Source organism: Falco cherrug, chromosome 12 (assembly GCF_023634085.1).
Source record: "Falco cherrug isolate bFalChe1 chromosome 12, bFalChe1.pri, whole genome shotgun sequence".
In the NCBI taxonomy this organism is placed as follows: Eukaryota; Metazoa; Chordata; class Aves; order Falconiformes; family Falconidae; genus Falco; species Falco cherrug.
The window spans coordinates 613,190-627,904 of NC_073708.1; the positions used below are offsets into that span (position 1 = coordinate 613,190).

The 14,715-nt window shown below is 39.7% G+C and overlaps 2 long non-coding RNA genes across 16 annotated transcripts in view; one reads left to right on the top strand and one right to left on the bottom strand.

Annotated features, from left to right (window-relative positions):
- Positions 1-13,588, top strand: part of LOC129737162 (uncharacterized) — a 35,964-nt gene extending 22,376 nt beyond the window's left edge. For 6 of the 15 annotated variants that reach the window (XR_008734628.1, XR_008734631.1, XR_008734637.1 and 3 more), the window contains 3 exons: positions 24-5,930; positions 6,042-6,276; positions 6,425-13,587. This is a non-coding gene — a long non-coding RNA (uncharacterized LOC129737162). Of the gene's footprint in view, positions 1-23; positions 5,931-6,041; positions 6,277-6,424 lie in introns of all 15 variants that reach the window. The other 9 variants (XR_008734632.1, XR_008734630.1, XR_008734638.1 and 6 more) reach the window with 7 other exon arrangements.
- LOC114016083 (uncharacterized) overlaps positions 1,152-14,715 on the bottom strand; it is a 229,102-nt gene continuing 215,538 nt past the window's right edge. Inside the window, exons 6-7 of the long non-coding RNA XR_008734639.1 lie at positions 2,281-2,442; positions 1,152-1,279 (exon numbers count right to left, since the gene is read on the bottom strand). This is a non-coding gene — a long non-coding RNA (uncharacterized LOC114016083). The remainder of the gene's footprint in view (positions 1,280-2,280; positions 2,443-14,715) is intronic.

Consider the following 14,715-nt stretch of genomic DNA (forward strand, 5'->3'; position numbering starts at 1 on the left):
GTCCTTATGCGTTTGCACTCTAGGATGGGCAATAATAATTGACTGAAGCAATCACTGCTGTGGGAAAACAAACGTCCTGGCAGTGTCGCATCTGAAGGTCAAGCCTGATGACACAGTAAGCACCTGAACTCTCACTGACTCCTGGGGAGGTGGCGGGCACTGAACACCTCCTGGGGCTCGCCTGGCAGGGACAGATTTACACAGCCACTGGGGCGGGGGGGTGAGGATGCTTTTTCGCTCCCACCTCCCTTCATTGGGTCTGCAAAGTCATTTATTTCCATTACAGTACCATGGCATCTGTCTGACTCCTGCGCTCCCTGCATTAACTGCTTGAACAACCAGAAAGAAAATGCAGCTCTGTGCCAGGGACTGCCTATTCCTCCTCCTCCGAACAATCGCACTGTGGCCCTGATTAATGTCACATAAACTGATGTGCATGTAGGGGACCTTGCCAACCCTTGCCATGCATGCGAGAGCTATGGCACTGTGGCCTGGTCCTTGTAGGACTCCTCTGTTGAAGTGGAAAGTGATAATGAAGCTCAGATTTATTCAGCTTGACTTGCCTGTTTGCCTTTTCTAGGTTAATCTTTTTTCTTTCCCTGGATTTCTTTAATCCTGAGCTGTTTTCATTAAGAAAGTGATTGAATGAGGGAGCTATGGAGATTTTCCATATTCCAGAAATCTTTTCACAGCTGTAGAAATTAGAAAATCTAATTTTTTGTGTTTCAGAAGCCGAGTTGCTGAGCAAACGTACACATGTATTTAGAATAGGGATAAAATAGTAAGAAATAGAAGATAGTCAAACACTTATTCTAGTATAAGTGTATCAAATATATTTCTGTGGCTGACATACATTCATGATATTGTTTTTGGGAGACAATAGGATGAATTAAGTGGGAATGTGGGAGCTGGTGTAGGTTACAGATTAATACATATTTTTATTATGAAGTCTATTTTTAAGGTTTTAGTTAGAGTTTAATGCCCAGCACAGTAAATTCCAACTTCAGATAATGTGGGTATTCAGTAACTGTAAAAAGAAACTAGTAAAAGTTTTGTGTGTGCTGAAGGAGAGATAAATGTGCTTTAGATTAGGTGTTACATACCATTCACTTAATTGCTTTTCCTCTTCTGCTCCTTCTCTTTATGCTTTACCTTAACACAGACTCTGTGTGGCTCCTTTTCCTCAGTTTAAATTACCCATCATCTCTGAACTCATCCCTATGAATATCTGTTCACAGGTCCTTTGCCAGCTCTCACAACAGCGCAGATTAGCATTGTTCTATTGAATAAAAGTAATGTCACTAGTATAAATATATACTGGGAACTCTTTACAAAATAAAGCCTTAAAATAGCTAAAGCTTTTGCATTTTAATATAGAAATTCAGAAATAAATATGGGGAATGTAAAGCTAAGAAAGAAATAAATTCATCCAAGTCTGGAAAGAAACAAAATGTTACAAAGATGTTTTCCTTCATAATAGCACATAATTAGGACCACATGCAGCTCGCATGGTCTGTTGCTTTCCTTGTTCTGGAGTAGCTCTCAGATAGCTTGCAGCTTAGTAGTACACTCTCTGCTGGTACATATTCTGCAGCGCTAATTCAAAGAGTGATCCAGTGGGTTATTTAACTGAAACTGGAGTCTCAAAAAAGATCAGACAAGCTTTGCTGTTCTTTGGCTTCAACGGATATCACAGCTCTGACTGAAAGAGCACTGAACTTAACAGAAAGGCTTTGGATCTGGAAAACTGCTTACTGAAATCAATGAGAGAAAGAGCTCCAACAGTTAACACTTCATCCTGGCCCTTTTCTCAATAGGTACGAATGTTGGCTCTGTAATGCCTGGTCATTTTTTTAAGATCAATACAACAAACCTAACTCGTGCAACGAATGCGTGTTGACTATCTGCTGTGTTGGCATTACAAGCCAGATCAGTCTTCTGAGAAATAAGTATTTGATTTAACAATAATTTCACCCTGTGCAGCAAACAAATGTATTTTTAAGGAAAGCTGTTTAACCAGGAAAATCACTAAGGAATTCCTCAAGAGTTATATATAGCTCTTGGTTGACAGACTTTCTTAAAGAACTTCTTTTTCTATGTCTACAGTAATTAAAATAAAAGTTGTCCTTTGAGTATTTGACTTTGGCAAGATGTATTTAGTTTAATTTTCTCCAAATGCTAAAGAGGTTGCTACAGTTGTGGGGAAGTAGTTAGGTTTCACGAGTGTGAGAGAGAATCAGATTTTCTGAATTTGCCATAAGTTAATAGATTTTAACAGACCTTTTGGATTCTCCTGGCCAGTCCGTGGGAGTGCAGCAATCGTGTGCTTCTTGTGTCTGTCGTTGGTGCTGGAAGCTGAGTTAATGGCACGAAGCCGGGGTGTGACATCAGTGTGGGGCTCTGGGGATGAAATTCTCCCCTAAGTAACCAAAACCGGCAGTCCTGATTACAGCAAATGGTGAGATTAGACAGAAATACTCTGAAAACATGCATGAAACAGGCAGAAAAGGGTGTTTGTGAGCAAGTCTTAACCCGGGCACAGCTTGGGTTATGTCGCAGCACAACTGTTTCACATTAAAGACAAAACACAAAAGCTCTAGGAGGAGGTTACCAACATAATTTTTTCTTTTGAAAAGTATCTTGCTCTGTTAAAATGGAAATAATTATGAATGAAAGACATCTTACATGTCTATAAAAATGTTTCCTACAGTGCTGTGGGCCACCAGAGAAGACTGTAAGGCCCCGTCTTCTTTCCTTCTTTTCTTTTTAACAGCAATAAATAGGGTGCAAATTAGTAACTGTAGATTGGCTGGAGTTTCTTGGCATTTACAGACAATTTCAAACTAACATGGAAAGTTTTTGGAGGTTCTCTTCACATAAGTATGCACCTCCACAGAATGCATTTGTAGTGATTAATTTTTGCCTTGTGCTGAAGTCCCTCGTACTTACCCCAGTCTACAATATATCATCCTCCAATATGTCACTGGGAAGTCTAATTTATAACAGATTACCCAGTAGTATTTCCTATTTGAATCTCTTGACTTGGTGCTCTCCACTGTCTAAATCGAGTGAATCACAGAAGAAAACTGGAGCCCTGAAGCTTTCATAAGCCTATTTAAACCTTTTGAGTTTTAAAAAATGGACGAAAAATATAAAAAATTCAAATTGTACATACAGTTTAATTTCTGCTGAATTCCTGATGTTCAAAACATGAAAAAGGCACAGGTGTTTGTGATCAGATGAAAAACAACTAGCTTAAAAGAACACATATACAAATCAAACCTAAGTGATTAGTTAAACCTTTTGATATTTGCTTTGGGATTAGATTTTGGGCTGAAATTTGTTGTGAAATTTCTACAAAGGCTGAGGGAAGGCATGGCAGCCAGGGAGGGAAGGTTCTTGCTTTACACAGATCCCTCTACATTGCTTCTGAGTTCGTTATTAACTGCCTTAGATGGTGATTAAAAGATCAATGTTTATTTGTCCAGACCAGCAGAACTGGGAGAAAATGTATCAAAATGAAACATTAACCTGAAAGATCTCCCATTTTTCTACAAGTCCACTTTAAACCAATTTGTCAAGATCAATTCAAGGACAAAATTTACCAAAATTCTGAAGAACAAAAAAGCAGTAGAAATATTTCCATCCATTAGAAGAAAAAAAGTCTATTTGATTTTGTCCTCAACGTCCTCACTTCTAGCTCTGAGTTCAGCATTAATATAATCTACTGCTGAATAAAAATCTGAATGAGAAATTGGCTTTAACAAAAGTGAATTTAACTAATTTATTTTCATTACTGAAGCTGAAGAAAATGCAAACTATGTGACAGGGAAATGTTATATTATTGGAACAGGAAACACGTATGTGAAAAAATGTAAAACATAGGAAAAAACAAGGAAATTAGATGGTTTTTAAATTATTTTTTTAACCATGCAAGATATCCCTTTCAGCATAGCATGGGATATAACATTAATCTTATTTGTCTGTGATCTAAAAACCTGTATATATTTCCTCATAGTCAGGACTTTGCTACATTACCTCATTTTTACCCACAGAAGCCAAACTGCTAGAATTTTGGAGACTGCTAGCAATAAATTTTTTTCTATGACAATTAGTTCATTACTAATCTTGACCATCTCTCCAATGAACTCATGAGAAACTTTAATATTGAAAAGCACCTCATAAATCATTTACAATAAACCTGAAGGAATATTGAGCATTTGTAAATATGACCTCCTTTTGCAGGATTTGTGTCTCTTTTAGCTTTTCTTCCTGACCTTTTGCTACAATTATCTTTAAATGTCCATGAAAGAAGCCAAAGTAATGGGAACTCAGGTTTGTAGTAAATATTAATCATCTCACTAGTGGATATTCTATAGCTTGTCCTTTTTTCCACTTCCTCTTACCTGCTTCTTTCATAACTCACAGAGTCAGACAGACTCTTAAATACCCTTTAGTTGGAGCCAATGGGTCTTACAAATGTAATTTATACAGTAGTTGGTGATTTAAATGGCAACCCCCCAAAATTTTGTACTTTATGAAAATGTAAATCTGTCTGGATCTCATTAATGAAGGCTCTTGACTACAGGAGAAACTCCTTTTTTATTTTTAAATTTTTTTTAGAACCATTTATTTATTCATGAGATTTAGCTCTTCAGATAATACTTTGGAATCATGGCTTTATCTGTTATTTTTTGTCCAGTGAACTCAGCTGAAACCTGACCAGTGGTGACATGTAGGATGGTGTCGTGAGAAGACTTCATGATGACCACACTCTCAAGACAAACAGTGCAACAGTGCACTCTTTGCAACAGTGCAAACAGTGTAACACAGGAATTCCAGGGAGTAGTGGATTTATCTTGACTGTGAGACTGAGAAACTCCTAAGCATCTTTTTTTTTAAAAAAAAATATTTTTTTAAATTATTTTTTTTAAAAGTTTAAAAAGGATGGCTGCATATTAGGGGCAAACCTTTGCCCACCAATAAATCTTTGCTACTTTGCTATTCTGTTCTGAGTGTATGGAAACCAAAACATGACAGCTTTGTCTTAGCCATAATATCTAAGAAATCCTATGAGAATGAAGGGTGAAACCAGCTTGCCTCCATTTGGGAACAGCTGAGGCTATCTGATGATAAACAGCTTGTGTGTTAATTTGTGGATAAAGCTATCCTGATGCAGATTGTCAAGTGGGGTCATAACTTGTGGAGATATAAGGTTTCCCTGCATAAATTTTGGCAGTTATTACTTGTTGAAGACCCTAAATGAGAACTGACTCAGAGTGGTGGCTAACTTGGTTTTCCAAAAAAGGGTGACAATGCCTGTGTGAAAGATTCTATAGGAGGCTTATTTTTTATTTATTATAATTTTGTGAAATCCATCAGTGTCTACTCCTTTTCTTTTGAGTTTGGGCTATCTGAGAAATTTGGGGTAAAGCAACATTGGTGGTGTTCCTTTTTCCCTTGTCCTGCTCTATTTTGCAATGGCTATGCAGGTGTGCCTGAGGATCTGCTATTGATACTTCAGATCTCTCCAGACATCACTGTTGACATATCTGGTATCTCTTTTTGAGGAAGACAGATTTCCTTTTAAGGGTTTTTACTTTTTTAATGGAGAAAAGTTCTGGGAAGCTGCTTCTTCAACCTGAAGGGTCTAACAAGATTCAAGCCAGATTCCATTTTCTTCCCCTCCTTGTTACGTTCAATGTATTACAACTGTATTGAAAGTGTTCAGAAAGAAGGCATAGTTCACTGTAGTAACTTTAAACTTAGCTCACTGGTTCTGATTCACATATCTGCTAGTCTGGAAATAAAAAAAATTAGTGATGTCTTCTTTTTCAGCTAAGAATTAGACATACTTTCTGCCTTGTTTCTACTTCTGATCTTCTTGGGTGTGTGTAGAGAATGAGAACCAGAGAAAGACATCTACAAAGGTAAGTGAAATATTTCTTTGTGACCAGAACAGAGATTATTTACTCTTTCTAGGTGCGCATTTTTCAATGGTTTGTTTGACACCATCATCCCTTACTTTCCAAATTTTTTAGCTCTCAAAAAACAGGGCGATGTTATTAGAGATACTCTTCTCTGTTCTCCACCAGTACACAGAAAAGCTTCTGCTGCGGAGCTGCAGGCCTTGCACTTGCGTTTGCCCTTTCTCATCCACCTCTGGGATAAGCACTGCCATTTTCTGGTTGCTGTGTTGTCACAGCCAGGCCATGGGGAAGGTGCTGTCCAAGAAAAACAAGTTGGTCACTCTAACAGTGGCCAGCAGGAGTCCAGGTAAAGGATCTTTTAACAATTTCTTAAATAACTTTGTTTTGTACAACAGATATAAATCCAAACTTACTTAAATATGACTGTTTGGTATACGTGAAGAAAAGGCACATCATCTTGCAAGTGAAGAATGACACTTTTGTATCCAGTTTAGTTACAGAGACTTCAGATTCCTGCTGGGGAGGACGCAGGGTCAGGTGCCTGCGGTACTGTAGGAGTTACCAAGCGAGGAGCCAAGAACCGATGAGGCTCGTCCTGGAGGGCTGAATGCCCCGCCAGCTGAATCATCACACCAGAATGCTGCTGTTTTAAGAACTATACTATACATACTTCTTTTGCATTAAAAAGATATGCTTAATACCTAGAGTATTGCTTGGTCCCAGCATGTTATTTGATGAAAAAGAAACCTGTTGGAACATGTTCTGTATTCTGTGTTATTGTGCTGGGAGGATTACAGAGACTTTACTATATGTCATTTTACCATCCTTATCAGCCAAGGCACAGACTTTTTTGGGTGACTGCTGTGTTTGTTGGCCACAGACCTGTATGCACCCCAGTTGCTGACTGCGATCAGACCTTTTACGAACAAAGCAGGATTTTATTACCCCTGCCCCGAAATTCCTTGCTGATATCCCAGCTGTGCTTAGCACTTGGCCTTGCAGCATTTTGCTTGCATACTGCTGGTGTGCATCGTCAGGTTTCACTGGGACATTGTGAGATGATGGGGTACTTGGGTGAGCCTTGAAATTAAGATCTAGAGTGCTGTGCCTGCTTTCTTTTGCTTTTTTACTCTCTTGATCACATTGGCTTCTGGTTTTAAAATGATGATGTATTTTAGAGCAGTATTACAAAACTCTGAGGTAAAATATATTTGTATTAGTGCTATGTCCAAGGAAAGATACAAAATCATGAGAATTGTACTGACAGGAAACTTTGTCTCTCTCTATCTCTTATTTTTTCTTATTTTCTTCTTAAGCACCTGCATTATTGGGGGACAATATGTTAATCAGACACCTCACAAGCCAGAATCCTATGTAGTTTGATCACTTTAGGGGTAAAATTTACAAGACTGCCTAGAAATGCTTATTGGTCTCTATGGATCTGTGCTGAGTTTATTTAATACAAAGTGTGATATAAAAAGCCCTCTCTGCAGTTAATTAGCCTCCAGGTTACTGCAGGCTCCAAGGCATTGTATTTGAGTTGTCATTGCTACTTGCAAAGATCAGCAGTATTTAATTCTTGTGTTACACAAAGTAGATTGCATGTGCTTATCTGGCTAGAGTTAATTCATTGTTTGTAGGCTTTAATTTAATTTTTAATATTCTTGGCTATTAAAGATGGTTCCAAACATGAGGAACTTCACTGAGATTGGACATGTTACACTGAGGCTGTACCAGTTTCCATCACAGCCCAACTAAACCTGAAGGTTCCTCCAGAATTATGCTGTTGTAACTGGGGGCAAGGTTTGTTTCTGTTACATTGCAAACCTAAACCAAATGGAGCTTGTTCAGGCTCCTTTGGGATAAGGCAGACCTAAGCTCACCAACTATTCCTTCTTTCTAAGGAGAAAACATCAGGCTTCCTTCATTTGATGATCCTGTTTTCTCAGAAAACATTTGCACGCGTTCCCATACTCAGGTAGCAGTGGCAGGAACTCTTTAGTGGTTAGAGAAGTGGCAGAAGGTTAAATCATCTGACTTTGGTGTGATGTTGATTGTTTACCCTTAGTGTACAGTAATATCTTTAAAAAATGAAGCGAAGTGGGTGTATTCATTACTGGACAAACACAGCTGACAAGTTAAAGAATACGTGACTCTCTTCAGCTGAGACCAAAGTGCTTCATTTATAATGGAGATTACGGTAAGAACCAAATGAAGTTGTCTAAGGGAAAATGATGTCTCCTGAGCCTTTGTTTGGGTTTGGCCACAAGTTAATAACACAACCAGCACTTAACAACAAAATGCAGGACTGTATTATCCTTTAGCAAATGCCAGTCATGTGCAATCCAAACAGGTCAATTACTAGCAAATCTCCGAAGATCTCCTGAAACCTCAGAAGAGTTAGAGATGCCAAGAAAACGTCTAGATGCACAGAGACACAGGAACAGAAATAGGGCACAAACTAATTTACAGAAATGGAACTTAACCCTTAGAGGGAAGAACCCAGCCTGCTACATATTCATTTCCATTTCATTAAATATTTATGGAAAGACATGCATGTAATGTGATTCTAAATTATGGAAAAAGCACAAACAGAATCTGCGCTGTTTCAGTCATGTTTAATCTATTTTTTTCAACCTTTCTGTATCTTGCAGGTGCAATGGACAAATGTGTTTTTTTCAGCCACTAATATGCTGGACATTTGAAAATTAACACATTCTCTTGAACGATTCTAAATCAGCACACGCACAAAATACAGCGTAGAGGCCAGCAATAGCCTATTCTTCAGCTCAATACGCATGCCTATGACCTATTAATATTAATGAAACCTGCACGCAAGCATGTGGGGATAATTGACCCCATTAAATTCCATTTACTCATGAGCTACTTTACTTTGTAAGATTTGCCCCTTAGTTATTGTAGTTTTTATCAAGGATGAAAGTTGGAACAGCATGTATGCTAACAGAAGACTATTTCAAAAGTAGCTTTGTGGAAGACAAAAAAAAAAAAAAAGGGAAAAAAAAGGGAAAAGAAAAAAGAAGTATCCCAAAGAAACATGTTTTCATCCAAAATTTCAAGAGCTAATGAAAATAACCTTATCTTACTTTAAACTTTTATTGGGACAGGACATCAAAATCCTTTAGGAGATGAAGAACCTCAGCCTGCATATATTTTTACTGTGGATCTCTACTGAGTAGTCTTTTCATTTGCAGGACTTCGTATTGAGCTGGGCAGACATGGAAGGGTGAGCAATGTTTCAAACACAGACCTGGAGATCTGGTTCCATCAAGATCAGGTCAGACAAGGCTCTGAGCAACCTGACCTGGTTGAAGATGTCCTGCTCATTGCAGAGGGGTTGCGCTAGAGGACCTTTAAGGTACCTTCCAACCCAAAGTATTCTATAATTCTCTGATGTGAATTTTTTTTCTTAAATTCTAGGAATCTTGTCTTCACTGAGTTTTCTTTCATGCTGCTTCTGTTTTCTGAGCAAGAAAGGGAGTAAATGAACAGAGTCAATCTGTTTTCTTTTTAATGGCTCATCTGTAAACACGTAGATTTCTGACTTAGCTCACTGAGGAGGATGCACCTAACATCTCCCCTGATTATTGGAGATTCAAAGTTGTAGACATCAATGTATGAATCACTTTTTTTTTGTCAAATAAGTGATAAATTCTCCCTGGCAAGGAACGTCTGATCTTTTTCAGCTGACTTTTTCTTTAAAAGAATCATCCTGTGATGTACAACTGGTTTTGCAAAGTTACACGCAATCATAATCTAACCGCCACAGACATACAGAGAAAGGAAAAATGCTAGTGTTAGAACTAGCATTAGTACTACTGTAGTTGTGCTTTGTAATAAATATTACTCAAAATAATTTTCCTAACAGTCATTTTACTAATTTTCTTGGTAATAACCACAAACCAAATGCCTTTGAACAAATCTCACAAACAGTGATATCAAATCTTTCCCCAAAGGAGCATGTGGACTACATGAGCTGTTGTACTCCTTGTTCTGTAGACACAATACAAAAATAGCATTTTTACCTTCTCAGTGCACCTTCAAAATCCCCTTCTTCAGGGCACCTGAAGAAGGGTCCAGAATCATGCTTGTTGTCCCCAGACCTGAGCTGGGTCTACACAAAGTGCAGTGTCTCCACCAGCCCCAGACTGACGCAATGCTAGTTGCACCAGACCGGAATGAATGATCTCCAGACATGAGTTACTGGCACAATTAAAGCAAGAGCACAGCTGACTGACATACCGAACAAAAGAGCTTTGGCAAAGCTTACAGTGGAAAAGCGTATAGAGGAAATTCACTCTTGGCATTGAACGCACCCAAGTAAAAGCAGGATGAACTGCTGATTAACAAGCTCAGACTCTGCAGACCAAATACCAAAGGATGAACAATAGCAATAACATTATGTTATGTCTCTCTACAGCATGCATGCAATTTATCATGAAGTTGTATTCCATAGGCAGCTCCAGCAGTACATTTTCACAGTCTAATTGATGCATATGAGATTTGGATTGCAGCTTTCAAAAAAAGTCAGAAGTACAAAGAATTCTGTTCCACCCAAGAAGCAAACCAAAGCCCTGTAATATTAGTTATAACTGCAGTAGGTTTTTATGACTCCAGCACAGCTAGTTCACTCGGTTAGGCAGACAGTACGCAGTCGTGTCTCAGAGGGGGCATGTTTAACTGGGCTCCTGGGGCTTCCTCATAAAGCACAACATGCCGACCCCTCCACAGAGCCCTAGTAGGTTTGGGAGGCATGACTGTCTTCTACAAAAGTCAGGTGGACCCCTCTCTGGGGGACTTATTTTTCCCCACGTTGACTAATTTTGATTCTTTTCACAATTTCTACCAGTTTGTTCTCTGCAGCAGTCAGGTATACTAGTTCCTAGTTTTCAGGGTCACCTCTAGAGCCTTTCTCACAGATTTTCACCTTCCTTTCCCTGCCTGTGGTACTAAGGTCACTGCAAATAACTGATTACACAGAGACATTACTGGAAATTTCATATCTGAGTCCATCTGGAAATTTTGAGTGAATACCCTCTGCTCCAAGTGTTGTACTCTTTTGACACTTCAAACCGATGCATTCCTGGAGACACTTTTGGTTTCATACGGGAAGCTCCCTGTACTCCTTTACTGAATACTGATGTAAGTAACATATTTAGCTTTCCTGCAAGGGCCTTCTTTTCCAGAAATGCTCCTTTTGCACCTCTGTCATATGTTGGCACCACCAGTTCGCTGGTAGCCTTCTAGAGTAACTGAACACAGTTTTATTGTGTATGTAAGTTCAGCAAGTCACTCTTCAAACGATCATTGTTTAAGTTACCTTCTCCAAGTCTACTCTCTCATCTGTTTTTCTCCATTAGACATGTCAGTTTCTGAAAGATGGCTTTTTACTCCTGATAACCAAATTCTCTGCCCTTCTGACATGAGAAGTACTTTTGAAATTTGAAAAGGCTATTTAACGATATACATTTATACTGAACCTTTATTTGTGCCTTTAAGCAGACTCCATGAGGACTAGCTAGCTGCTCCTTTATTTACTTAACCTTGCCATTTTAAAATAAATTCCTGCAAAGCTTGATGGTTTTGACTTTGTCTTTCTGAGAGGAGTTGAATTTGAGAATGACAATATCAGCACTTTACCAGTTTCTTTTCCTTACACACAGAAAGTTGGCGGCTTAGCTCTGCTGAACGTATCTGACTGCTGAGGGGTTCTGGCATCCAGGTATCTCAGTCAATGCCTTGCCTCAGCTCTCGCCCCTCAGGTAAGCTGTTACACCGTCACTCCAGAGCTACATGGAACAGCTGCTCATAGTAGTAAACGGACTACTGTAGCATACAACACTGCCTTCTGTGGCAGCTGTGAAACAACATTTTCAGGGTTAGACCACTGTAAGGTGCTGCGCATGTGGGCTCGAGGAGGCACAGCTCTCAGCTGAAGATGCAGACAAAAATATTAGCTTGAGTTTCCAACTTTTCAAGTCCTGTGACAAACAGAGCAATTTAATCCTTTGGTGAAAGGCAGTGTGCTAGGCGAGATCTTCTGAGCTTGGTACTTTCATACCACACTCAACCTGCTAGTTGAGTAACAGTTTGGCATTACCCGATTTCTCCAGTGCTTACAGCAAAATGACTTTGTAATAAAAGCATTCACATTCACCTACACAGCTTCAGATTTTGCAAGACTGTTATGTTTCTAATAATGAAAAACATGGCTTTATTCAGATGATAAAGTAGCCATAAATAAACAGCACACAGGAGCAGGCTGACAAATAAACTTTTTATATGTTAGGTATGTATGGTGATGTGGTTTGTGGTGACAGCACATTGCTCAGAAGAGCAGGTCATATGCTGCTTCCTATTATACCAATGTCAACCTAGAGAATTTCCATTGTCTATATTTCAACCAGTTCAACTAAGATAAAGATCTCTACACAGGATTTCATAGCCTTTTTTGCCACTGTGTAATATTATTAAAAAAAGAAAGTACTGTGGGGGTCAAATTACTTTCAATGTTGTTTCTGATAATAAATGCACTGCAAATGATTTAGTCTCATCCATTAATCATAATAAGATCGTAAGAAAAAAAGGCTGAAATAGATTTCAGTAAGGTATCAAGCCCTTCTGCACTGTTATGAAATTTAGGCATGTGACACGAGGCAATGCCTACCAGAGTGACTGCCACTGGAAACGAGACACGGCAGGGTAGACGTTGCCATTTTAGGTCTCACAATGACAGGACTCTGCGTGGATCAAGTCCCCTGCCCTGAAATTATTTGTAGTAAAAATAAATAAAGATGAAATTATAGAAAGGAAAATAGAGAGGATGGGTCTGAGGGACAAGTGAAGAGGTATTCAAAAAGCATCATGCCACGTGCATTTATACAAGAACTGCAAGAAGGAAAACAGGAAGCTGTAAGCAGAGGGGTGGGATGGCAGAAGGGAGTCTGGGAACATGCACGGACAGGTCTAAGCCCGGGCTTTGATTCCCAGCCTCTTCTCCTGCCTAGCTCTGGACCTGGCTAGCTGGGGCAGATGTGCTGGGAGCTCTCCCAGCCCTGGCCATGGGTGCTGCCTGCCTGGGCTGGCCGGCCTCAGCACTCCTGGCCAGATCTGTGCTCCTGCCAGTGCAGGTCTCCTCATCTGAAGGGGAAAATAAAGCCTGAAAGGTGGCACAAGCGGAGAGGCGCAGCAGGTGATGCTCTCACCTGTGGGCACACACCAGCCAGAGCCCTGCACGGGTTTGCTTACCCCGCAGCCCAGAGCAGGCAACCCGAAGTGAGGGCGCACAGAGACAGAGCGACGAAAGTAGGGCAACATCCACACACAAAGCCTGAGCGGCTTAACTTAACCTGATGGAAAAAGGGATTTGAATAGCTAAAACCTGGTACGGCAAACTGAGATCAAAATATAACTCTAAGGATATGTTTCTGGTCTGTAAGGGGACTGGTAGAGAGGAGAAATGGTATCTGTCTTACGCCTGTCCTGGAGGATTTGTTTGCCCCACCCCCACGTTTTTTAAGAACACAGAGAGATGTTATTTTCAGTCTAAACAATTCCTGTTTTGCAGGTAAACTCAAGAATAATTGGAAGTCTGGTTCCAGGTTCAGGAACAATATATATATATCTATGCACATTCATGTACAAACACCTTTTCACGGAAGCATACACGTGCTTACCTGCCTGCTCTCTCCCGTGCCCCCCCCCCCCCCCCCCGCCCCATTTCTCTGCCTCCATATACCCATGTTTCTTTATGCACCCTCACAGAAAATGATGGCAAAAAAATACACAGGAAAAACACTTCTTTTCCCCTCAAAGAATCAAACCTAGTATAGGCTATTTCTAAGAGATAAATATAAAACAGATACTATGTTTCTAATTCTCAGTTAATCAAATGCTGTACATAAAAAGGCAGAGGGTAGATTCTATTGAAATTTGTAGCAATGTACAAAAAAAACCACCACCACCACCAAAACCAGAAAATTCTCTGTTACTCTGTTCCTAAGCACCACAGAAGAATCTGGCATTTTTATGTAATGGAACAGCATGGAATAATAAAACTTTGAATTTCAGAAGCCTGTTTCTATGTGAGCATTCTCATTTCACAACCAAGTCAGATTAGCTCCACCATCCTCACTGCAGTGACAGTCATGCAGGTTCATTCTCATTTTATGGATGAAATTAAGAAGCAGCATTGTGATTTGCCTGATGCAAAGCAGAATATTGTCTGAAGAAGAAATGGGACCCAGGTCCGTGGCCATCTAGTTGTGTGCATTAACCTCTAGGCTTTCCAGCAGTGTGATGCATACCAGAAAATGAATTTCCTCCATATTCCATTTTTTTTTTTCAGTCCCAGGATAAAAGTAATACTTCAAAAGAAATTAGTGTTATTTGTATTAGACGGGAGGAGGTATTTTAAGCAGACGTATGGTTAATTTATTTCCTCTGAGGTAAATTCTGCCTGTGCTTTCGAATAGGCAGTTTATGGGGCCATCAGTGGCCCTTCTGTGGGTGCAGTTGTCTGGACTGGCAGATGATGAGGGGCAGGGGAAGAGAAAACTCACAGGTTTACCTGCTCACTTCATGAAATGAAGGTGTACTGAATCCCTTGCCTCTACTTCTGGCCTCCCTTGAGGGCCCTTCTGAGTATCAGCACTATACCTTAAAGACATTTTATTCCTTACCCTTCATTTGAGCTGTGGCAAAGCTGGTGGAAACTGTCATATTATCCTTGGAGAAAGTTAAGGATCTACTGGGAAATGTAGAATTT